The sequence below is a fragment of the Sturnus vulgaris genome, unplaced genomic scaffold (assembly GCF_052056855.1).
Source record: "Sturnus vulgaris isolate bStuVul1 unplaced genomic scaffold, bStuVul1.hap1 Scaffold_141, whole genome shotgun sequence".
Taxonomy (NCBI): Eukaryota; Metazoa; Chordata; class Aves; order Passeriformes; family Sturnidae; genus Sturnus; species Sturnus vulgaris.
The window spans coordinates 1573508-1599783 of NW_028276063.1; the positions used below are offsets into that span (position 1 = coordinate 1573508).

Genomic DNA, 26276 nt, shown 5'->3' on the forward strand with positions numbered 1-26276 from the left:
CCCGCACTAGGTGGAGAATTACCAGGGTAAGGAATTGCAAAGATCAATTCCAAGGGAGAGAATTGAATATCTGCCCTGGCTCTGGCCAAAGGTTATAATGGCCGGATGCTTGGCCTTCAGCCAAGGGCACACACTGACTCAGAAAACACTTCCTAAATGCAGCAACATGTTGCATATTCGTAGCCCTTCATGCATTATTCAGAATCATTCTCCTTGACCTGTAAATAATTCTTTTTCCTTCTCTGGTGTTCCATAATCCAGGACTGTGAATAATTTTCTGATTATCTTTTTTAGGATTCTCTGAGTTATTTACATGAACAAAAGCTTTTTACATCAAAATATTATAGTCCAAAGAATTATATTTATCACTACTACTTATAAGTTCTGTTAATCACAGAACTAAAACTATATTCACGCAGCAAAGTTTTTCAACATAGAATATTCATTTTAATATTTACAAAAAGTCAGTAATGTAATATAATACGTACTTAAAACACACATGCAATTCAAATTTCTCTTCTGAGACTTGAAGTGCCATAGCTAGGTCACCAGTTGTTTTGTTATTTTTCATTTTCTCAGCTTTTGTTTCTTTTCTCTTGTCCATACCACAACATTGAAGCTATTGGGGTTTAAAAAGTCATACAATATTCTGGCTAGAACCGGGAATCCTCAATCCAGGTCCTGCAATTTCCTATTAATCCTCAGAATTCTTGCACCTCCTTTTCAGTCCTGGATTACTTCTGAGATTCCCCAGATCCTCTCTGGGTCAATACACCACAAACCTTCATTCAAAATACATCCTGAATATTTAACACTATTCTCCATCATTTCCTCTTTTATTTCAAATACTCAAAAATTATTTTTAGCCTGAACATTCAGCCATTTCACAGAGGCTTCTTCTGCCACTTCTTGTCCTCCTGATTGCAGTAAATCATCCACATCCTGCATTGACCCAATCCCTGGGGTTGGGGTAAATTCTTGTGATATTTTCTGCAAGGCTTGCCCCATTAATGCTGGTGCTTCCGTGCATCCCTTTAGAAGGACCATCCATGTCTTTCCCATTTTCCCTTCTACCTCTTGTTCCCACTCAAAGGCAAAATCCAGTTTACCATCCTGTGTGAGTGGGCATCCCCAGAAAGCATCTTTGCCATCAAGGACTGAATGGTGGCAGTGTGAGGAGGGCACCTGGTTCAGGATGGTGTAAGGATGTGAGAGCCCCTGGGTGCTGGGGCCCCCTTGGGCCCTGGGGTTCATCCCTCAGGGGCTGTAGAAACTCTGCCATGGCCTTTGCCTTCCCCTTGGCCTTTTCCTCATCCCTTCTTGCATTCCCCTGCTGTGCCTTTGTGACCAACTGCTCCAGGGGCTTCTTCTGCCCCTCCTGCAGCCCCCTCAGTGCCTGGGGGTGCTCATCCTCTGACAGCTGCTGAGCTTTCTGCTAAATCATTCCTTTCTGCAGTGACCCAGAGAAAGTCCTTAAAAGCTAATCTGGATGCTTGCCCGTCCAATGCCCATTTCGCAGCTGTTCCTTCGTGCTGCTCCTTGTGCTGTGGCTGCCGTGGCCAGCCCGTATCCCAGAGCCGGTGCCTGTCCTGCCGCAGTGTCCAAACGCGGCCCCCCCGGCGGGCAGGGCCGGCAGCTCCACGGGGCCGGGCAGCGGCCGGGGCGTCCCGCAGCCTCCTGGGGGCCGGGGGCCACTGCCGGGCCTGCAATTGCCGGGGGGTGCTGGGCTCAGGCAGCGCCCGGCGCTGAGCCCCGGCTGCCCCACAGCCCCGGCCCGGCCCCGCAGCTCCCCACAGGCCCCCAGCCCGTGCTCCCGGTGCCGCCCCTCTGCGCCCGCTCCTGCCGCTGCCAGCACAGAGAAACCCCCTGCAATCCTGACCTCCTTGTGTGCCTGTCCTGGCAACCGCGGATACAAAGGATCTGCAGCAGCTGGCAACTTCTGAGGATAAGAGCCTACTGAAAAACATCCTCAGAATTTTTCTCTTCCTCCTCTTTTCCATCACCCTTTTTCTTCCCACAGAGATTCCTCCTGCTGCTTCTTTCCTGAACCATATTCCTGCACACTCCCCTTCACCCAATCCCTTCCCAGCACACCAACACCATCCATCCCTTGCTGTCTAACTCTCTTCTGGACTTCCCTTATTGCCCCTCTGGGTGTCCATATCCTTGATTACCTCTGGAATAATGTACAAACTACCTCAACATGCTCCCAAGGGACCCTTCAGAGATATTTTGGGATCATCATCTCTTTTGCTGGGATCCCTTCGTGGCTTTCCCTTTTTACCCTCCATGGGTGCCCTGCCATGTTTAGTCCCCGAAGATGCCACTGTAGTCCCTGCTGAGATTTTCAGTGCTGTCTGGCTGCCGACTCTTCCCAGCCCCCCTGATCTGTCACTCGTCTGTCTCCGGGTCCCAGCGCCCCCCGGCAGGGGAATTTGGGGAGGTGGGAGCGGGGAGCGCCAAGGCCGGGCCCCCCCGCGCTGTGGTGGCGGCAGCGGCTGCAGTGGGGAGCGAGTGCGGGCGGGAGCGGCCGAGAGCCCAGCGCTGCCCCAGCCCGAGCTGCCCCAGCTCCATCGCTGCCCCTGCGCTGGGATGCTGTGGGTTTGGGGGGAAGAGGGAGCCGGCAGTGGGTGCTGGGCCTGGGGGCAGCAGGAGAAGGGAAGGAGAAGCAGGGTTGAAGAACAAAATGGTCAAAGGATGCACGTGGGAGGAGCAGGTGGGATTGTGCAGGAGAAAGAAGAGTAATGGAGGATGAGGAGTGTGAGGAAGAGTAGGGACACCGCAAGAGGGTCAGAAATGGGAAGCAGCACAATGTTCCACTCCTCCCTGTATCTGCAGCCTCTGCCCCAGCCCCAGGAGCGTTGCTCCCCCCACATGCAGCAGGTGACTGAAGAGGACCATCCATGATTTTCACAGGGGTGAATCTTGGTGTTTGTGAGCTTTATTGGGCTAAATGTTGGTGCTTTGGTTTTTTGCAGCGGCTGAATCTTTATATTTTGGAAGGGATTTGGGCTGAAACTTGCTTTTTGGGGAGTTTTTGATCTATGTCTTGATGTTTGGATAATTTTTGTGCTGAATCGTTGTGTTTTGGAGGTTCTTAGAGACGCAAGATGCCCAATGACTTCCTGAATTGCACTTTGGAAGGAGAAACCCCCAGCCCAAGGTGCTCTCTTGTGTTTTCCCCCAAACCAGGATTTGTCATTCCAAAGGCGTCGGTGGATGGAGGAGGAGGAAATACCCCAGAGATCCCACAGGAAGAGGGGCTGCAAACCCAGCCCAGGGATCTGCGAGGAGGAAAGACCCTCCCTGAGCCGGGAAGGCGGCCGGAGATCCAGGCAGAGCTCAGAGCTGGTGGAGAAGCCTCCTGGAGGGGAGAAGCCCCACAAGTGCTTGGAATGTGGGAAGGGTTTCAGCTACAGCTCCAAGCTGATCCAACACCAGATGATCCACACTGGGGAGAAGCCCTATGAGTGTGGGAAATGCAGGAAGAGCTTCAGGACTATTTCTTATCTGATGCAGCACCAGGTGATCCACACAGGGGAACGGCCCTACACCTGCTTGGAATGTGGGAAGAGTTTTGCGTGGAGCACTGCCCTGAGAAGCCACCAGCGCATCCACACTGGGGAGAGGCCCTACAAGTGTCCTGAGTGTGGGAAGAGGTTTCAGACCAGCTCCAGTCTCCTCCTACATGAGCGGATTCACACAGAGGAGAGGCCCTTCCGCTGCCCCGACTGCGGGAAGGGATTCAATCTCAACTCCACCCTCACTGTCCACCGGCGCATCCACACTGGGGAGAGGCCCTACGAGTGTCCTGAGTGTGGGAAGAGCTTCTCACAGAGCTCTCACTTGACCCGACACCAACGGAGGCACCGCTAAGGGAAGCCCTGTGAGTGCCCCGAGTGTGGGAAGAGCTTCGTGCTCTGCTCCAGCTCCATCCCCCGTGGGAGGATCGGTGTTGGATGATCCCCAGTGACCCCCGTTGGGCAGAGCCCTGGTGATCTTTGGTCCTGGTTATCCCCGTTGGGTGGGGGGAAGGGGTTGGAGAGATTTCTTTCCCTTCTCCTTGTGCTGCTGTGATGTGGTTGATAATAAATTCCCTCGCTGTGCCCCGGCTGGCTCTGTTGTTCCCGTGCCGGTGCTCGGGGCGGGATCTCTCCTGTTCCTTCTGTCAACTGCCAGGCCTCTCCTCAGCCAATCAGAGAATGCGATGAAGAAGATTCAGCCAATCAGAGAGAGCAGCTGTGATGACTCACCGGTTGCCGGGCAGACCCGCAGCACCCAGTGTTCCCCACCTGGACCCGCCCTCCCCGCCCAGTCACGATCCCCCCGCGGGGTCCCCCCAGTTCCTCCCCAGTCCCGCCCCACAATAAACGGGACCGGGGCGAACTGGGCAGCTTTATTGGGAGCACTGGGAGCAGCTGTGCTGGGGGGTCACACGGTGCCTCCAAAATCAGCGGGTGGATGGATCTGGGGGTCCCAGCTGGTGGAAGGCCACTGCTGCTGGCTCAGGAGCTCTGTGGGCAGAGAAGAGTGGGTGACCCTGGGTGGGGGCCCCAGGGGGAGCACACACGCTCCAGGATAGGGGGCATATGACTCCCTAGGACCCCCCTCACCTTCTTTCGCAGGTAGAGCCGAGCCCCTGGGCCAGGAAGCCGAAGCAAAACACGGAACCCTCGATCCCCATTGTCACCTTGCTGCTGGCGGAGTCCGGCGGCATCTCTGGGTGTCCAAAGGGGTCAGGACCCCCAAAACCTCTCAGACACCCCAAGCCCCTACAAGCACCTTCCCAATCGTCCCCAGCCCACACAGGGCCCCCTGAAACCTCCTCCTAAACTCTTCCCAGCCACCCCAGGACCCACCAAAGCACCTCCTGTCCCTTTCAGGATCCCACAGCCCCCTCCCAATTGCCCCCCACTGCCCAAGAACCCCCAAACCCTCTCCCAGTCCCACCAGGATTCACCTACACCATCCCAGTCTCTTCCCATCACAACCAGCCTCATTCCAACTGCTTTCCAATTCCTGATCATTTTCCATCCCCTCCAGACTCCCTCAAATTCCTCCCAGTAACACCCAGTACCCCCAAACTCCCTCCCAGTGCCCACCAGGACCCCTACAACCCCATCCCGCCCTCCCCAGCATTCTTCAAACTCCTTCTCAGACCTTCTAAACCCCTGAGCCGTACTCCCAATTTCAAGTAGACTCTCTGAAACTCTCCCCCAGTTACTCCCAGCACACCCTAATCCGTCTTCCAGCTCTCCCGGTTCCTCTCCCACTCCCCCCACACTGTGGGGTCCGGGCCGTGCCCCAGTGCCGGCTCAGGGGGTGCTCCAGGCTGACGTCTCCACCTGGAGCTGGAGCTGACCCCGTGCCAGGAGGGGTTTCCAGCAGCACCAGGAGCTGGTAGAAATCCAGTCCCCATTGGGGACCAGGTCAGTGGCCACCACGTGTCCCGAGAGCTCCTGCTGGCCCTGGAACCAGCTCAGCTGGATGTCGGCAGGGTAGAAATCCCTGAGGGAGCAGAGCAGGCAGCCGGGGCCGGGCTGGGAGCTCGAGGGCCGCAGTGAGATGGGGACACTGGGGGGCGCTGGGAGAGAGTGGGGACACACTGGGATCAGCTTGGGGGAACTGGGATATGTGAAGGAGGGCTGGTGTGGTACTTTGAAAGACTGGGAATAAAATTGGAGAGAGTGGAGTGGATTGGAATAATGGGAGAGAGGGTAGCGGTCTGGAATTGGACTGAAAAGGACTTGGAACAGACTGGAAGTGCCTGGGAAGGCACTGGGAGAGACGGTGGAGGTCCCGGATTGGAATTAGAAACACTGGGAGTGGACAGGGAATGGAATGGCTGTGGACTGAGAGGAATTTGGAGGGACTCTGGTGACACTCGGAAGGACCATGAGGACGCCGGGACAGACTGGGATGGACTGGGAGAGACTGGGATGGACTGGGAGAGCCACTGGAGTCACTTGGGGGGTGAGGGGCAGGAGGCCCCGGGGATGGGCACAAGAAGGGCTGACGTGTCTCGGGTGATTCCCAGGGAGGTTTTGGGGGGCTCCAGGGTCATTCCCAGGGCAGAGCCCGAGGGGACACGCTGTGCCCCACGCTCACCTCTGCGCTCCACGAGGAACGGGCTGGACAACTCGTAGTTGTGCCGGCAGTGCCTGTCCACCGCAGCCCGTCTGTACTCCATCCATTGCGGGTCGCTGTTCCAGTGCCTGGCAGCCTTGTCCCCAAAGGAGGTGTCCCCACGTGCAGCCCCACATCGCTGCCCAAGTGCAGGAACTGCTCCCGGTTGGAGATGTTCCTCTCCACGAACCTCAGCCGGTCGGTGCCGTGAATGAAGTGACACTCGGACTAAACCATCTCCTGGCACAGCGCTGTGTGTGCAGGACACAGGTCCGGGGGTGCCCCCCCAGCAGCCCAGAGTAGCCAAGAGCTCCGGGGCAACCCCGGCTCCGCAGCCCCAGTGCCCCGCGGCCGCCATGGGACCCTTCTTCCTGCTGTCCCAGTTCCTCTTTTCCACCCTTCTTTGTCTTTTCCTCCCCCTTTCCCAACACTCCCCAGTCGCCTGCCCCCCGCAACATCTGTTTGGGGGTCCCACCTCCCCATTTCCCTTTCTCTCCCCACCGTTCCCACCACTTCCCTTCCCGCCCCTCCCGCTCACCCGAGAGCTCCGCGCCCCCAGCCCGGGGGGCTCCCAGTGGCACCAGTAGGGCCCCAGCTGCCCCACACGCCCCATGGCCAGCGCCGGGCAGGGTCTGACACCTCTCCCCTGTTGGAACCCTGGAAACTGAGGGGTTTGGGCTTTCTGTGCTGACAGGCACTGACCCCCAGGAAAACACTGCTTTTGACCTGAGGCTCTGAAGAAGGTTTCCAGAATTGAGTGATAGATCTGGGATCACTGGTGTGTTGTTGGAATAGAAATGTGCAGTGTCACATAGTGGAAAATTTAGAATTTGTGATTTTAGAATATAGTAATATATATTAAACAAGATGGAGATTTTAGGGCGGAGGTTTCTTTCTTCTTCACTTTCTTCATGGGTCAAGGTGGTACTTCTGTAATTAGAAAATTCCGCATTTCAGGTCACGGGTGATTGGTTCTTGGGCTATTATGGTGTCTTTTTTTAATTGGACTCATTGGTCCTTAAAAGGCCTTGTAGAGAGAGATACGTGTCCATTTTTAGCCTGTTACCTAGAAGTGTTGTAGAACTCACTGTAATATAGATAAGAATTAATAAATATCTGAGTCCGAACACGAAATTCCGTGTCTAGAGCATTTAATCTCGACTCTAGAAAAAGAAAAAAGAAGATAAAACGCGATATCCCCTCCCCAAATTCTCCTGGCGGGGGGCGCTGGGGGCGGGGCGCGGGTGGAGTCCAGGTGAGGAGCTCTGGGCGCTCTGGGACTGCCTGAGGAGTCATCAGCGCCGCGCGCTCTGATTGGCTCAATTATTTTGGTGCCTTCTCTGATTGGCTGAGGAGAGGCCCGGGAGTTGAGAGGAGGACCGGGAGAGATCCTGCCCCAGGCTAGCGGTGGAAGAACATCCAATTAACAAGGCATGCAGATCATTTCCCAGCGGTGCCCACACTCCTGTAGGAACTAAATGCACCGAGGATCTCACGAGGGTCACCAACTCTGTGGCGGCCAAATCCAGCCCTGCGCTCCCTGCGGGTGCGGGCACTCTGGGAAGGGCTCAGCTGCGGCTCAGATGGCCGGAGAGTGGCTTGGTGGTCACCTCGTGTGTGAGGCAGTGATGGGCTGGGGAGATGCGTGGACACCACATGATCAGAGAGCTGACTGGGTAAAGGGACACGCCAACAGCGACACCGCAGTGACAGGCAGCCAATGCAGGCTTGTTTCAGTAAAGTTTGGGTTAAGTTTGGGTTAAGTTTCGAGTATAAAAAGGCTCAGTTGGTTACAATAAACGATCTTCTTCGGAGCAAGCAATCAAATCTGTGTGTCTTTGTTCCTCATTGCTACACATGACCATGAGATGACCATGGCGATGACTCAGCTGTGATCCTGACATGACCATCTGTCTTCAGTTTGAGTTGCCAATTTAAATAAACTTATTTTTTCTGTTGTGAGACAGAACCAGGAGCAAAAGAGCAAGGCAGGCCTAAAACTTGAGAGAGTATAAAAGAAAATTTATTAACTACACAAACAAAAAGAGAGAGAAAAAAAAATTCAGAATAAGATTTTTCAGATCACTCCTTCCCGCCCTCTCCCAATCTTCATGTCTCTTTCCATGGTTTATAGGAATATTCAGTACATCAGTTCAGTCCTACAATTTCACAAAAAGATTTTCAGACATTTCAGCATCTTCTCATTCTCCTTCCATCTCAAAAACTTAGCTCTTACATCACTGACTTCAGAAATCTTTTTATTCCCTTTCATATTCAAAGGAAAGGCTGAAGGCTTTGCAAACCTTATCTGAGCACTAAAGAGTTAAAGTTTAACACAACTACTAAAGTTGGGCCAGGCTCAGGCCGTGCTGGGGGGGCAGCTGAGGTGTCAATCAGCCTTTCTGGGGCTGGGCTGCAGCCCCACACTGCTCATGGCCACCCGGGCAGGCCCGGCCCGTCCGGCAGCAGCAAGAGTCGGCCTCCCCCCCACGCCAGAGCCGCAGGCCCGTGGAGGAGGAAGCCGTGAAGGTTTTATCACAAAACATTTTCTCCCCCCGGCCATCGGGTCCCCCTCGTTGGCAAACGGGGCCCAAGCGGCCTCCCGAGCCTCCCCCCCGCATGGGGGAGGGGGAAGCTCAGGTTGGTGTTACCTGCTCAGCCACCGGAAAGACAAAGAGACTCAGTTCTGGATTACCTCCTTCAAAATGTGTGTTCCCGGAGCGAACTAACTTTCTTTAATTGGCTGTTGCAGGTATCCCAACCCCCACAGAAAAAATTCCCTTAGGAAGAACCTCTTCTGAGTTTCTTCTTCCTAAGTCAACCTATCACAGTGACCCAGAGAACCTTCCAAGCGTTCTTTTCGTGAGCTGCTGCTGTGATGTCACAGGAGCGTTGCCACATCCCAGCGGTGCTCCCGTTGCTGTGGGACACAGAGGCCTCAGTGCCCAGAGGCTCTGGGTGCCTGCTGACTGCCGGAGGATCCTCCTGCCCGAGGCATTCTCGGCAGCCAGCCCAGCCCTGACCCGTGTCCGTGTGTGCCTGCAGGGGTGCAGCCTGCAGACGTGTGCAGCGCAGCCACAATGATCCAGCAAGTGGTTGCTGCAGTTTGCACTCTGTACTCTGTGGCTTATTCGGGGTATTTTTTAACCCACTTGGCAAGTAAGTCGAGGTTTTCTCTCGGTGCAGCATCTGTGGCTTTGGGCTTGCTGTGTGCTTTCTGTTCTTCCCTGGACCTTTGAGTTGACTTTGTAACCAAATTGCCATGAAGACACCGTTGGTTTGGGAGAGCTCCTGCTAGCAGCTGCAGCTCAAAAAGGGGGTGTCTGCAGCCAGCGAGGCGTTTGCAATGAGGCCTGGGGGGGTTCTGTTCCCTCGAGCAGGGCGTCTGTGGCAGTGGAGCCTGGAACTCCCTTTGTTTGCTGGTCCAGCCAAGAACTGACACAGCCCAGGATTTTGTGCTGTTCTCTTGCTTGCTCTGTGAAGGGACTGTGGCTCCTGGAGGGATGCTGTGAAAGCAAAATGTTCTCTTGGGGTTACCTTGCTCCGTGGCATTTCCCACCACGGGCAATTTTTTTCCTACCAGCATCTGGTTCATGTTCCCTCTCCCATTGCAGGGCACCTCATGCGTGGATCCCAAGCAGCTCCTCCTTCGGTGAGTGGGAAGAAACCTCTGGTGTTCAGAATTGTGCAGCAAATTGTGAGCTCTGTGTGTGGCAGCCGAGTGCCATCCTGGGAGGCCGAAGGAAAGTCCCTGTCAGGGTCTTTGCAGCAGCAGCAGCAGCAGCAGCAGCAAAGGGATCCCTGTCAGTTTTCTCCTTTTGTGCTGAAGAGTTTTAGAAGAGCTGCAGGTCTGGTTTTGCAGGCAGAGGATTTGCCTTAGCCATGGTGAAATACCGAATTCCCAACAATAAGTGGCAATGTCACTTTTAGCCCATTGTTAGTTTGTACAACTCTGAACTCTGTTTCTGCTTCGTGCAGCTGGATGTGTAGCTGAGGATAAATAAGGTGACAACTGAGATAGAACTTCCTGTCCCTCACGCTACTGTCTGTCCTCAGGGCACCAAAGCTGCATCAGCACCTCCTCTGGCTGCCTCTGCTTCCAAAGAGGAAGAAGACAGCAGTGAGATTCCCGCTGTTCTGGGGGACGATGGTGAACACCCCGTGGTTTGGGAATACAACAGCAAGGCTCCCGCAGTGTGGGACAAGGACAGTGGACATCTCCCGGCATGGGAGGAGGATGGTGGATATCCCCTGGCATGGGACAAGGATAGAAAAGCTCCCATGGCGTGGGATGAGGGCGACGGACATCTCCCGGTGTGGGATGAGGACAGAGGACATCCTGTGGCTCGGGAAGAGGAGGGTGAACATATCCCAGCACGGGATGTGGATGGTGAACGTCTCGCGGCTTGGAAAGATGATGGAGAACCTGCCTCTGCTTGGGAAGAGGATGGAGAACCTGCAGCATTTTGGGAAGAGGACGAGGAACCTCCTTCTGCTTGGGAAGAGCACACTGACCCTCCCTCCGCTGTGGGATCCTGGGCTGAACATTCTGACAGCAGCACAGCCCTGCAGCCAGAGGGGACAGGGGAGCGGTGCCTGATGCAGCTGAGTACGTCTGTTCTGTTCCTGTGTGCCAGAGCAGGGTGCTGTGTGTGTGTCTCAGCATGAGCTGCACCCAGTGCTGCTCTGCAGCTGAATGTCACCGAGTCATTCATTGTCCTTCCCCAGCTGACACCAAGGGGCTCATGGCCCCAGGGAGTGGGGCTGCATTCTGGCTCTGCTGCAAGGCGGGGTCTCCATCTGGGAGGGAGCATCTTCCACGTGGTTTCTTTCAGGGAACATCGTGAGCGTGGGGGAGCCTGCTGAGAAATACCTGGGACTGGAGCAGATTGGCCAAGGGTAAGTGCATGGCAGTTCCTTCTGCACAAGCAGGGCCCAGGTATTTTGCTGGAGTCAGGAGAGCTCCAAACACCCTCCGACACTGGGGTATGATCCTGCTGTCTCTCAGTTTTGATCAGAATTGATAACTGTGGTCAGAAGGCACAGTCAAAGGCCTCTGAGGCTGGCAGTGTCCTGCCTGCAGCAAGGAGCAGGACCTGGAAGGTCTTCTGTGCCTGGAATTTGATTGCCCTAAAGAGCAACTCACCATCTGGTGACTCTCAGAAAACAGTTCTCAAGAAGAACTAATAAGTGCTTTTTCAGCACAGGTAATAAACTCCATGCATTCAGTAACAGACACAGAGCTGCTGCACTCGAGGGGAAAATGCATCACCTGCCTGATGGCAGGGCCCTTGTGGATCCTGCAAGTCTTAGGCAGGAAATGCAAAAGGATGAAATACATTCTTTTCCACTTCTTTAGACACCAACTCCCACCTCAGGTTTTGAACTAAAGGAATTCAGTGTGGACATTCGCTCCAGCCCTTTTCCTTCGTGTTGGGCTCAGTTTTCTCTTGCACACCTTGCATGGCAGACGGCTGGTGGCTGCTGCACTGCTGTTTGAAGGGTCGATGCACGCAGGTGTTTTGTGAATGCTGCAGGCAGCAGAGATCTCCTGTCTGGGCTGCCTTTCACTCCCAGAGCCTAAAGCTCTGCTTCTTTCTTCTCTGCTGTTTTGTCTCCAGGGCTTTTGGAACTGTTTCTAAAGGACTCGACAGGGCCACTGGAGGAGAGGTCAGTGCCACCACGTCCAGCACGTCTGGCAGCTCTCGAGGGCTTTCCCCTCTGCTGGGAGCTGTGGCTGCAGCTTTGGGGGCCCAGCAGAGCTTTCCTGCACAGGCTGCTCCTCTGAAGGCAGAGCAGTGTCAGCCTTCAGAACACAGCTGGGACAGACTTGGTGCTTCTGAAGTGCCCAGAGGAATGCAAGGAGGGCAGTGGTGTCTGTCAGAGCTGGACACCATGGCTTGGTCTTCATATCTAAAACCATGAATGCATCAGCAGGTGGAGACTGAGGCCCAATTTATCTTCATCCCAGCCTTGGACAGGAACACTATTTAGCAGTTTTTCCATCCTGCTTTTCATCTTCAAAGGCCTAATTAGGCCTAATTAGGGAGAGATCCTGCTTGGGCTCAGTTTGGGGTTTTAGTCCTACTGCAGCTGTTCACAGAGAGAGAGGGAGAGAAATGAGAAGATGGATGTCCAGAGCAAAGCTCTCTCCTAAACGCTGCAGTTGAAACACAACTGGGTCTGGTGTCAGTGACACCCTGTGACAATGGATGTCTGTGTTTGCTTTATTGTGCAATCCCAAACAGAGCAGTGGCATTTGAAATCATGACCAAGTCCCATAGAATTGCTAAAGGGTTCTGGGCTGTTTTGCTCTGTTTCACAGCATCAGAATTACCTCCTGCTTGCAAAATGTGTTTAAATAATAACGATGATGATGATGATCATCATCACCGGAGTGGTGATAAACTAAGGCCATTTGAGAAGATGCAGATTCTGTAGGTGCAGAAAATGTTGTTAGAGCTTTGAGGCTGACAGCTGAGGGACCATTTCTGCAGAGCTTACAAGGCCAAATGTCTCTGGCCACGTGTCCTGTAAGCAGCCCCCAGCCAGCAGAGAAATGGGCTGTGGGAATGGCACTTGCTGAGCTCTGGTGTCCCATGCCAAGGCAGTTTAGCACAGCCTGGCTCTGTCGCTCCAAAAAGATTCACTCCATGCTTGCTGTGGTCTCCTGCCACAGACCCCTCCAGCTAAAGGTCTGCAATGTCACTTCAGGTGGCCATAAAGAAAATGAGTCTCAGAGAGCAGAACAGGGAACGAGCTGTGAATGAGATCCTGCTCCTGAAAGGCAAGAACCACCCCAACATTGTCATCTTTTTGGACAGGTGAGTGCTTCAGGTCTTATCCTGTGCAAGGGCCCTGTGTTAATCTTTCATTCGTAGTCAGTAGCCTCTTCTGAAAAAGCCTGACCTGGCCATATCTTCAACAACAGCCTGGCAGTTCACTCCCTCCATGCTTTTGTTTGGTTTTTTTCTTCAAGCTGAACCCCTTTGCTGTGCCTTATGACAAGTGCTGAAAAACCACGGCAGAAATTATTTCCCTTGGCTTCTTCTTCCCAACTCTTTTCCATTGCTGCAGATGCCAGGAAGTCCAGGTTTCCAGAAATGCCTCATTTGCCCATTTTTCAATGGCCTTGCCTGTTTCTGAAGGGACTTTGTGTAAGGTTTTCCAAAGAGTTGATAACTTTTGTCCCAAGTGCTGTACGGCCTCCTTGCCTGGATAACTCTGGAAGTTGCATTGCCTTGTTCTGGAGGGAATGGTGGAACTGATGAGTTCAGATGCTGAACCAGCTGGGGGCAAGTGTTGTGGTTCCACACTGATCTGGGCTGTTGCTAAACTGTGTTTTTCACTTGCTTGCCATCTAAGGCATCTCCTTTCTCACAGGTGTCTCCTTCTCCTTCAGACTGTGCAGATTCCAAGGTCTGTGCAGGAATGTCTCTCCATCTGATCGTGTTCTCATTGACAAGTGACCTGGAAACAAAACTCCACTCGAGGCTTTTCCATGGGGGAATTGAGCAGTGCACATTCATCTCCATGCTGTTGTTTTCCTCTTCCAGCTTCCTTGTTGACGAAGATCTCTGGCTGGTGATGGAATACATGGATGGAGGAACTTTGCAGGACGTTGTCAGACAGACACGCATGGCTGAAGGAGAGATGGCAGCTGTCAGTCGGGAGGTGAGGGATCCTGCTTGTGCTTCCCATGGCTTGGAAACGATGGTCCTTCCAAACAGGCTGTGAGAGCAGGAGGGGCTCCATGCTCAGGGCTTTGTTTCTGTGTTGTTTTTATGAATTGGAGAAGAAAGAGCCTCTGAAGTCAGTGGCCTGCCAGTATCACTACACTTCTACTCTGTTCTTGTCCTCTTTCCTGCTGCTGTGGTACTCTCTCTGTCTTTCTTTGATTTGATTTGATTTGCTCTTCTCAGCTTTGCCTTGAACCATTTGCCTGGACTGTCTCCTGGCCTGTCACAGCAAAGTTGCTGCTGGGAGAATTCCAAACTGTCCTTTCTTGTGTGATGTGTTGTGACAATTGATTTTTATTCTTGTGTTTCTTGTTGTCTCTCAGTGTCTGCAGGGCCTGGGTTTCCTCCATTCCAACCGGGTGATCCACAGAGATCTGAAGAGCTCCAACATCCTTCTGGGAATGGCTGGCTCTGTCAAGCTGGGTGGGTGTTCGTGGCCAGGCACGGTGCTCCCGGGGTGTGAGTGTGAGGCTGTTTCCAGTGATGGTCAGAGCCCCACAAGTGCTGCTGCTGGCACTGCCCGGCCCCTGCTGCCAGCTGAGAGCGGCTGCCCCGTGCAGAGAGCTCAGGAGAGGAGCAGAGTGTCAGGAGTGGCTTTGCTCTGGGCATGGCCCTTCCAGAGGGACGGGAGTTGGAATCTAAACTGCAAGGGAATCAGTAAAAGCCACTGCATGAACGCTGAGGGTTTATTTAAGGGTCCAGTTCCATCATTCCTTGGCCACAGCCCTGAGGACTTTTCCAGCTGACTTCACTACTGCATTCTCACCTTGAGAGTGGGGAATCTTTGTGCTTGGTTTCCTCATTGCAGCTGTCTTTGACAGTGTTTGTTTCTGTCCTCAGCTGATTTTGGCCTCTGTGCTCAGCTCAGCCCTGAGCAGGACCAGTGCAGCTCCATGGTGGGCACTGCTCACTGGATGGCCCCAGAAGTTGTGACCAGGTCTCCTTATGGCCCCAAGGTGGACATTTGGTCCTTCGGCATTGTGGCCATCGAGATGGTGGAAGGAGAACCTCCTTACTTCAAGGAAACAGGGGCTATGGTAAGAGGCAAATTCTCCAGTGTTTGCAGAGGCCTGTGAGCACAGGCTGACCCTGCACTGGGAGGAGCTGCTGGAGGTTTCTGCATATTGGGAAGGGAATTCCCAGGAGACTCGAGCCTGAACGCAGATGAATATTCTGCAGTCTCCAGCAACAATTTGCTTTGGGTTTCAAATTGTTGCAGCTCTTCTGTCAGTGAGGATGACCTGAAAATGTGAAGCCAGTGTATCAGCTCTAATGTTATCTTGGAAAAAAAACCACAAACCAACCCCAAAACCCATCCCCAAACCCAACAAGTTCTCTGAAGCAGTTTCTAAAAGAGGTTTTTAAGAGAGGTTTAAGTTGAACTCCCCCCTGATTTTTCTCACTGGGAAGCTTGTCTAAAACATGAAGATGATTGCTTAACATCCCTGTAGTCCAACCTATTTCCTTCCTAGTCCAAGCTACTTTTCTGTCATCAATCCTGAGCTTTCAGCAACCCCAACCTCCTGTTCTTTGCCTGGCAATTTCTGGGATGGGGCATCAGGAATTCATTTACTTCAGTGTCAGTGGCACTGCAGACATGTGTTTGATGCAATTTAAAATAACACACGCAGACCACACTGACTCTTGAAAATGGCCTGTAAAGCTGGTGTCCGTATTTGGAGAAGCAAAATGTGCTGTTTCTGATGGAGGTTCCTACTAACAAAGTCAGACAACTAAATGGCCTCTCAAGCAAGATCATTTGGGTGTTGCAATGGCTGTGGCTGCATCAGGGTTTGGGGTTATTGGTTGGCATAGAAAAATGAGCCGTGAGCAGCATCTCTGCCAGGGAGGAAACTGCCCCCGGAGCTGGGGCTGAGTTACCGGGGTCGATGTGAGCAGCTGTGGGTGTGAAGGAAGCTGGCACAGCGCTGCCTTTGCTTTTCCTGCAGGCTCGGGCTCTGATCCGGCAGAACGGGACCCCGCAGCTGCAGGAGCCGCGGCGCCTGTCGGCTCTGCTGCGGGACTTCCTCGAGTGCAGCCTGGACTCGGACGACGAGCGGCGCTTCTCTGCCCAGGAGCTGCTGCAGGTGAGCGCGAAGCGGCTGCAGGGGAAACAGCAGCGCCAGGGAGGGGTTTTCTTGGGGGGCCCCCCTCCAATAATCTCCAGCCTCGCTGCTTTTCACACGCAAAGCAAGCAGAATCCTCGCCTGGTTGGGGTTGTCTGGGTCCGTTCGAGGTCATCTGGACCTGCTGACCCACAACGAGCAGGGACATCCTCAAGTGGCTCAGAGCCCTGCCTGACCTGAGCTTGGATGCTTCCAGGGAGGAGGCACCTCCCACATCTCCGGGCACCCTCTGCCAGTGTTTCCCCTGGTAAAAAAATTCCTCCTTAGACCTAATCTGAGCTTGCTTCCGTCTCTGGAGTTTCAAACCATTCCCCTTCGTCCAGGAACTTGACTCTGGAAAGTAATGGTCCATTTCTTTCTTTTTTATCCTTTGGTCAGCACCCATTTTTATCATCAGCCAAGCCTCTCTCCAGCCTGACCCCTCTGATCGCTGCAGCAAAGCAACCACGGGTGCAGCAGAGGAGATGAAGCACTTGAGAACAGCTTTTTGTTACAGTAGTTAGGACTAGTTAGTTATGGTAGTTAGCACTGCTAGTTAGTTAGGGTCGTTAGGACTGTTTGTTATGGAAGTTTTTTGAATAAAAACTCTCTTAAAACCTCAACACCCTTGTGTCCCTGCCTTCTCCCCCTGTGACTCAGGTGCCCCGAGCAATGCGAGGGGAGAGCGAGCCCAGCCTCGCCCAGAGCTGAGCCCTGGCAGAGCCCAGAGCAGCCTCGGCATCTGCAGAGTCAGCCTGGAAGGAGGCGCTTGGAGCCTCCTCGGCTGCAGCCGCCTCTTGGTTACAAACTGTGCGTGGTGGAAAATGCCGCTGGTTCTGCAAGAGGGCAGAAGGGGCCCGGGGAAGGCCCAAGTGCTCCATGCAAGGGAAAAACCCACCCAGTGCTGGAGAAAAAACACTCCTTTATCCCCTCCAAAAATTTAATCCTAAATCAAGTGGAACAGGGGAAAGGGAGGAACCCCGGACCTTCGGGCCCTGCGAACCAAAGCGTCCCGCGGGTGTTGGTTTCTGCCGGGCTCGCTGCCCCCAGCCCAGCTCAGCTCGGCTCAGCCCAGCCCGGCCCAGCTCGGCCCAGCCCAGCCCAGCCCAGCTCAGCTCAGCTCAGCTCAGCTCAGCTCAGCCCAGCCCAGCTCAGCCCGGCCCAGCCCGCGGGCAGGGACACGCGTTTGGAGGAACCTGCGAGGGTGAGCAGGTGAGGGGGCTCCGGCAGTGACGGGTGAAAGGAACAGGGTGAATGTGACTTAAACAAACCCTGGGAATCTGCTTGGAAACAGGGCCAGGGACTTGTAGGTAAGAAGGAACGAAAGAGATTGTCACTTCTAGAAAACGGTGCTAATTGACATGGACTGTTGTTTAGCCAAGGCTGTGTTAAATTCTTGAACTAGGGAAAAACAAAGACTTCAGAGAATTATGAATATTGTTTTGTTTTACTAAAAAAAAAAAAAAAAAAAAAAAAGCAAAAAAGCGTGTGTGTGTTCATATTGGAGGGGATTGGAGGGGGAGATGGAGTGGACAGATCGAGAAGTCTGAATCTGAACCTTCCAAGGTACAGTCCCGGGGACAGGGCAGCCACCTCTGTACTGCAGACAGGAACCGGGAACAGTGACACGATCTGACTGTGACCCCCATCCCCTGTGTGGGGACAGGGGAGGGAATGGAGAATAACAGGAAATCCGGGAAGGAGGGAAGGGTGAGGGGAAGATGTTTTCGTAGGAATTATTTTCTCATTCTCTTGCTCTGAATTGTTTGATAATGTTATGAATGACGTTCTATTTTTCCAGTTTATCAAGCAACGAGATTAAATTAAATTAATAGTAACAATTATAAATGGATACAATTAAAGTATTGGAGATGAATACAATCAAAATGCATATATTTGAGAATATAATTTAGTATAATTGAGGTTCATATAAAGCATAAGCAAAACCGACCGGGGATATGGGGAGTGGCTCCCCATTCCTCATGTACCAAAGCATCAAGGCCAAAAATCCTATTTATATCCTATATGCTACAGAAGATTCTAGAGAACTCCTCCTAGTTTCTATTCCTAAAATCTACATCACTATGTTGTATGGCACATGCTCTACTAATGGGTTAGGGGATATCTCATCCTTTTGAGGGTCTTATTTCCGATGAAGGCTCGTCGTCTTCATCAGTGTCCGCTGTGTGACCTGCAGGTAGTGCATGCCCACTATGTGACTGAGCAGATGTTTTCCATAACAAGATGTGTTGGTTTGAAAGTAAAACCAGTGCGAGACTCCAAGTCAGTAATACAGTTTAATAGGAGAAATCAGAAAAAATAAAATACATGCAATAATATAAAAGAAACAACCACCAACACAGTCAGAAATACAACCTGACACCCTGTCAGTCAGGGTGTTGGTAGCAGTCCCTATAAATGGTGGCTGCAGTCCTCCTGGATGACAGATGTGGTTCTGTTGAAGCAGTGCTCCTGTAGAAGGTGCAGTTTTCCTCCGAAGATCCAGCGATGAGGTGAAATGGTCCGACTTTCCTCTGGGATCCAGTGGAAAGGGCTGCCTTCGCGTCCCAAACCCCAGTTTTTTATCTAGGTAGGAAAGGCTTGTCTCCTGCCCCTGGCTAGGAAATCTCCCAATGGGATGATGTAATCTTATCAGTCACACAATAGGACTTAATGGCCCATTAACAGAATATATCTTCTGGAGGAAGGATGGGTTGTGAAAAGATAACGATGATCATCCCCCCATCTTATCAGATGGCACATCAGCAGAGGATATCTCCCACAGAGATAAGGATCACCACCCCTCCCACATTTTAACAGATGGTGATAGAATACACATTTTTGCATTGTACCCCAGGACACCCTCCCACAACATCTTCTTACCTTATCTGTCTCTTGCACGACTGCATGTCCCTTACCTCCTCACAGCACAGCCAGCAGACTCCATCCCAATCTGCAGCAGACTCTGGGTCAGCCAGCTAACCCACTCTTTTAGAACACCCCAACTCCTTGGGCAGGCACAGATGTTTCCACTCCTCAGTCATCAGTACAGCTGTAATTCATTGGGAGAGATTGCCTTCTGTACTAGCCTTTCAATCTGTCTTCCCACTCTGGGGCTCTGTGCTTTCCTTCCTATGGAAAAGAACTGTCATTCTCCTCCACGTGCCCATGGCCAAAATTTGGATTCCTGCTCCAAATTTCCTTAGATGCAAGGATTGCTCCCAGGTGAAATCTGCCAGGACAGACAGATCTGACTGCCTTGGCCACCCAGAGGCCACCTCTCATCTGCCTTTGAAACAGTGGGATCGTGTGGTTTTCTTTCCTACGGGAAAAAAAGCACCTTTCGTGTCCAGGCGCCCATAGCCAAAACTGGGAATCCACATCCAGAATTCCCTATATCCAAGGACAGCTTGCAGACAAAAGCTGCCATCGTTGTCAAGTCTGGCTGGCCTTGGCTTCCTAAAGGCTGCCTTTCATTTGCCTTTGAAACACTGGGGCTCTGTGCTTTCCTTCCTAATGAGAACAACTCTTCTTCCAATCCTGGCATCCACAACCAAAATTGAGATTCCACCTTTAAAAATCCCTATGTCCAAGGATAGCTCCCAGATGAAAGGTACCAGGAGAGACAAGTCAGGCTGGCTAGGCCTAAGGGTGGCCACCTCTCATCTTCTTGCAAAACACGTGGGCTTCTCACTTTCCTTTGCTATGGTGAAACCATCCACCTCAATCACGCAGCCGTGGCTAAAATTGGGATTCCACCTCCAAAACTCTGTACATCCAAGGATTTCTCCCAAGTGAAATCTGCCAGGACAGACAGGTCTGGCTGCCCTTTGTCTCTTGGGGACTGCCTCATACCTGCTTTTGGAACACTGGGGCTCAGTGCTTTTTTTCCAATGGCAAAAACCATCCCTCTTATCAACGCAGAAATAGCCAAAATTAGGATTCCATCTCTGAAATTCCTTATATCCAAGGATTGCTTTCAGACTAAAGCTGCCAGAACAGAGAGGTCTGTCTGGACTGGGTCTGTGATGGTCGCCATTCATCTGCCCCTTAAACACTGGTGGTCCATGATTTCCTTCCTATGGAAAAGAGCCATCCTTTTCCTCCAGATGTCCATGTCAATACTGAAATTGGTATTGTACCTCTAAAATTCTGCATATCCAGGTATTACTCCCAGACAAATCTGCAAATACCATCAAGTCTGGCTGTCCTTGGCCTCTGGTGACTGCCCCACATCTGCCTCTGCAACACTGGGGCTCGGTTGTTTCCTTCCTGTGGAGACCATTGTGACACCTTGGGGACCCCGTGGATCCAAGGGGCCATTGTGACACTGTGGGGCCTCATGGCACCAAGGACATCACTGTGGCCCTGCTGGGCTGCATGGTCCAAAGGGGCCAGTGTGAAGCAGCAGGGCTTTGTGGAACCAAGAGGCCATTGTTGCATTCCAGGGCCTGGTGCAGCCCAAGGGCCCTTGTGATCCTGCGGGGCACCGTGGATCCATGGAGATCATTGTGGCATTGCAAGGCCCCATGGAAGCATGGAGACCATTGTGACACTGTGGGGAACCAAAGGGCCATTGTGAACCTGCAGGGCCTCATGGAAGCCAGGGGCCATTGTGACACCTCAGGAGCAAGGAGAACATTGTGACAGTACAGGGCCTCATGGAACCAAGGGGACATGGAATGGGTCTGGATGGTTTGGCATCCTGGGGGCCACAAGGCAGATCTGGCTGACCCTGGCATGTCGAGGGCTGCCTCTCATCAGCCTCTGGAGCACTGGGGCTCTGTGCTTTCCTTCCTAGGGAAATAAACCATCCCTCTTTCCTGCTGCCCAAGGCTGAAATTGCTACTCCCCCTAAGAAAATCTCTATCTGCAAGGGTTCTTCAAGCCAAAATCTGCCAGGAGAGACAGCTCTGGCTGGCCTTGGCCTCCTGCAGGCAGTCTCTCATCTACCACCAAACATGGGGCTCTGCATTTTCCTTCCTGTGGAAAAGAACTGCCCTTCTCACCGAGGTGTCAATGGCCAAAACTGGGATTCTACAGCTAAAATTCCATCTATCCGAGGACTGCACCCAGAAAAAAGTAGCCAGGACAGACAGGTCCTGCCTTGTTGTCTGGTGATTTTCTTAGACTATGAGCAGAATGTTCTCTTTTGCCAAGACCTAGGAGAGGGCCCAGAGATCTCCCCAGGTAGGGTTTGGAGGCTGCAAGCATATGAGCTCTGTGTAGGGGCAAAGGAGCTCTGTGCTCAGTGGAGTGGAGACTGAGGAGAGCAAAGGAGAGCCCTGGGAGGGGCTGAAGGTCAGTTTCAGAGATGGTGGATCCTTTTGATATAGCAGAAAACAGCCTGAGAATGAATTAATTAATGCCAAGGGAAATTGATGTGGGCCAGACTGGACATAAGGAGAAAGGAATTTTTCTCCCAGGGCAGGGCTGTGGTGCAACACGTCCCCCAGAAGGAGTCTGGGGCAGCCCAAGGCTTTGTGTGGGCAGGCAGAGGCAGGCAGGAGGCAGAGCTGTCAGCAAAGGAAGGGGCCAGCGAGGTGGGGCAGCCGGGGGATGACGACAGCCTGCAGGGACAGAGGCGCAGGGCATGGACACCGTAGGACAGCCTGGGCTGCAGAGGGCACAGGGATGGGCAGCAGCTGAAAGGCCCTGACACAGCCAACTCCTGCAGCACTTGGGCCATGCACGCTGGCCCTGGGGCTGAGGCCAGCAGGGGACAAGTGAGCCTTGCTGTGCTGGGGCCTCATTGCCTCCTTGTCCCTGCTCAGCAGCCTGGCAGGGGCCGCCCCATGGTGCTGCCCTTGGCATTGCACATGCCCAGAGCCCAGTGGCCCGGGAAGAGCCCTGAGCAATGAGGGAGGGACAGGATGTGCCTTGCCAGGGGCTGGGGCTCAGCCCTTGGCCCTTTGCATTCCTGAAACACATCCAGGTGTGCTCAGCATCACAGACACCTTTCCCTTGTTTGTCCCCCCTGTCATCACTGCCTCCAGTGTTCTGCTCGAACTGTGTGATAAATATGATTTTTGCTAATTAAAATGTAACTAAACAAAATTTTATTTATATAAATAGCATTGTTACGGAGTGAGGGGGGGGAGATGGGTGAGACAGGTCAAAGGACATCTTTCAGATGTTGGGAGTTGAACAAGGATGTTGGAAGGGAATAGTAGAAGGACAATGGTCTGACAAGCAGCATCAAGAAATAGAGTTTCAACCTTGAAATGGGCCAAGATGAGACGATTCCAGGCATGGGATTTAATTAGAGTCTTATGGAAAACATCTGCTCAGTCACATAGTGAGCATGCACTACCTGCAGGTCACAGCTCGGTCATTGATGAAGACGACGAGCCTTCATCAGAAATAAAACCCTCAAAAGGATGAGAGACCCCCTAACCCATCAGTAGAGCATGCTCCGTACACACAGTGACATAGACTTTAGGAATAGAAACTAGGAGGAGTTTTCCAGACACTTGTGTAGCATATAGTATATAAGGGGGATTGTTAGCCTTGATGCTTTGGTACGTGAGGAGGGGCGAGTCCCTCCCCGTATCCCCGGCTGGGGGGGCCCTCCCTGGTCGGTTTTGCTCATGCTTTATATGAACCTCAATTATACTAAATTACTCACTGCCAAATTTTACTTATCCTAAAATATATGTATTCAATACTTCCATTGTATTGACCTCCAATACTTTAATTGTATACATTTATAATTGTTACTATTAAAAATTTGCTGCTACATTTAATCTCGTTGCTTGATAAATTGGAAAAATAGAATATCATTCATAAAAATAGGGACCACAAAAAACATTTAGGGGAACCTCTAAAATTACATTTGAGGAGCCCAAAATTTCAAAACTTCTCAATAGGGACCTAAAAAGTCCTATGTTTGGACCCAAAATTAAACAAAAATCCCGGTGGAGACCCCACAATTCTCAAAATAGGCCCAAAAATTCCCAACAGACACTCCAAAATTCCCTTTAATTACCCCAGCGTTTCCTTATGGGGAGCCCAAAGTTCCCAAGAGACCTTCACTTATCCTATAAGGACCCCAAAATTCTCAAAAATTCTCAATAGGAGCCACAGAATTCCCTACAGGAACCCCAAGAATTCCCTGGACAGAGCACAAAATTCCCAAGAATTCCCTTTAAGAATCACAAAATTCCCCTGTAGAAACCCTGAAACCCCCCCCTGGACCCTATAGATTCCCTATAGACCTCCCAGACCCCTTTTAGGAACCTCCCAGAGTCCCCCAAATCCCCTAGAGACAAACACAAATTCCTATACTGATCCCCAGTTCCCTACAGATCCCCTATAGACCTCCCAGACCCCATTTAGGGACGCCCCAGAGCTCCCAAATCCCCCACAGACAAGCCCAAATCCCTTATACAGGCCCCCAGAACCCCCCAGGGCTGTAAAACCTCCACCAGCAGTCTATAGATGCCGTACAGACCTATCAATCACCCATAAGGAACCCCTCAGTAACCCCAAATCCTTTATTAACAAGCCCAAATCCTCTATAGAAATCCTCAGACCCTCCCCAGTCCCCTATAGATCCCCTATAGATCCCCCCAGCCCCACCATAGCTCTCGGACATGCTGAAGCCGGGCAGGCAGACAGGGAGCAAAGATGGCGGCGCCCGGAAGGCACCTCCGAGTGTTCTGAGCATGCACGAGAGGAACGCGCCCTGAGATGGGCGGGGCTTGGAGGGGAAAGGGGCGTGGCGAACACAGGGGCTCGGTCGGAAAGAAAGGGGCGGGGCTAAAGGTAGACGGGGCTGTGACTAGAAAGGGGCGGGGTCAAGGAAAGGGTGGGAACTGTGAGGGGAAAGGGGCGGGGTCAAGGAAAGGGCGGGAACTGTGAGGGGAAAGGGGCGGGGCCAAACAAAGGGCGGGAACTGTGAGAGGAAAGGGGCGGGGTCAAAAAAAAGGGCGGGAACTGTGAGGGGAATGATCCGGACCAAAGTGCCACGGGGTCCTAAAAGGGCCTGGTTTAGCCTAAAATCACCCAGAAAAGTGCTACAAGTCCAGCTTAAATCCACCAGGTTTGGCCTGAAATCACCCAAAGGGGCCTCAACTCCACACAAAGGGAGTCTAAAATCATACACATGAGCCTAACAGAGTCCAAAAGTGGCCTAAAATCCAGCCTAAAACTGCCCAGCTTGGTATAAAATCACCCAAATGGGCCTAAAATCTTTGGGACCAAGACTGTCACAAGAAATGGCATCAGAAAAAAGAATGAGACTGTCCTAGGGTGATGTTATGGTGTTTGTATCTCCAATCGTGTGTTCTGTTTATGTTTGGTACTATGCCCTGTGCTTTCAGGACTGACTCTGAAAGTGAAGCTTTGTTTTGTCTTGTTATCAGCCGGCTCACCTCCCCCATGGTCTGTGTTTAGGAGAGGTTTAGCTCTTGCTTGCTTGCTTGCCTGCTTGCTCGCTTCTGCCTCTTTTTCTTTCCTTTGCTTTGCCCTTGCTTTTACTTATTATTTAGTTCAGCTAGGCAGTCCAACTTTTTCCCTGGACTGTTTTCTTTTCCACCCCGTTCCCGCCCTCTCCTGGATACCATCTGAACCTGTTCCGGACGGGGACCTGGGAAACACCAAGAAACACCAGGAGTCTGCATTCTGTCACCTGCAGCAGCCATTCCCCAGCGCCAGAGACTGATAACTGGGCGACCACTCGCTGGAGAGACTCTCTGAGTTTGTCATCCCTTCAGAACGGTGAAAGAGTTTTTTTGTCAGCTGGTGTTGTTTTTTCTGTACTGGGGAGTGTTTCCCATGTTAAATAAACACGGGGTTTTTTTTCCACTCTTCTCTGAGGAAATTCTTCCTGAAACCGGTGGTGGGGGGGGGGGGGAAGAGTTGTGGGGGTTTGCTGTCTGGGGGCTCCTTCCGAAGGATTTCCCCCAAATTTGCCCTAAACCAGGACAGAGACTGAAATCAAAATGGACACTGAGACCAAGAGTGGGAACAGATCCGACACCGGAACTGAGACCAGAACCACTTCAGAACTGGAACTAGGACTAGGACCAAGACCGAGACTGAGAGTGTGACCAGAACTGGCACTGGGACCAAAACTGAGGCCCACACTGACACAGGAACCGGCACCGGGAGGGCTCCAGGACTGCTCTGGGACCGGCACTGGCACTGTGAGAACTCTGGGACTGAGAATCAGAGCGGCATCGGCACCAACACCGAGACTGGAACCGCTCCGGGACTGGGCCTGAGGCTGAGATTGGCACTGGCATCACTCTAGGGCCAACACCGGCACCAGTACCAACACTGGGACCAAGACCACTCTGAGAATTAGGCCAAGACCAAGACTGAAAACAGAACCAGCACTGGCACCGCTATAGGACTGAGAATGAGACCGAGACCAGCACCGCTCTGGGATCAAGTTTGAGACCAGGACTGGAATCAGCACCAGGAGCACTCCAGGACTGTTACAAGACTGAAACCCAGACCAGCACCGGGACAGAGACCGACACCGGCAGCGCTCCGGGATCTCCGCGTTCACTCCGGGGAGTTTTGGCTGCGCCCCCACACGGGACTGGGCAGGACTGGGAGGGACCCCTGGGTGGGGCGGGACAGCCTCGGTTCCCATCGTTCTGGTGCAGCCGTCCCGGTCCATATGGTCCCAGTCCATGTGATCCCAGTCTGTACAATCCCAGTCCACGTGATCCCAGTCTGTACAATCCCAGTGCATGTGATCCCAGTCTGTACAATCCCAGTCTGTTTGGACCTGATTCATCTGGTCCCAGTCTGTGCAGTCCCAGTCTGGAGGATCCCAGTCCATGTCATCCCAGCCCCCATGATCCCAGTCTGGATGCTCCTGCATGGCTCACACTGCCAGGGTCTGGAATTCCAGTTCCCAGCCAGGAAAAGATGTTCCTGCCCTTGAAGGCAAAGCTCTTCAGAAGGGGCCAAAAGCCAAGTGCAGCAAGATCTTACAGGGACATTTCACTGCCAGCCTTCCTAACTTCACCCATGGCTGTTGGAGCTCCTGCACTGGGAATTAAATCAGGGGAGGGTCTTTGGTGGGAGCTGCCCTGGATCAAGGGAGACCCTGAGACAGAAACAGAGCAGGCAGAGAGAGGCAGGAGAGAAAGGAGGACACAAACACAATCAGGTGAGAAGGTGCCACTGGAAACAGAACTGCAACTGACTGGAAGTGAATGGGACAGAAATCAGGAATTGTGAAACTTTTATTTACTATCAAATCAATCCCTTGGCAGCCAGCCCCACACAATCCCAATCCCAGCGCTCCAAATTTGGATCCCACTTCTCCCAATCTCCTTCCAACCCC

The 26276-nt window shown here is 52.5% G+C and overlaps 1 protein-coding gene across 1 annotated transcript in view; it reads right to left on the minus strand.

Annotated features, from left to right (window-relative positions):
* Positions 1–26276, minus strand: part of LOC148219416 (uncharacterized) — a 106525-nt gene that overhangs the window by 71791 nt on the left and 8458 nt on the right. The window lies entirely within an intron of this gene.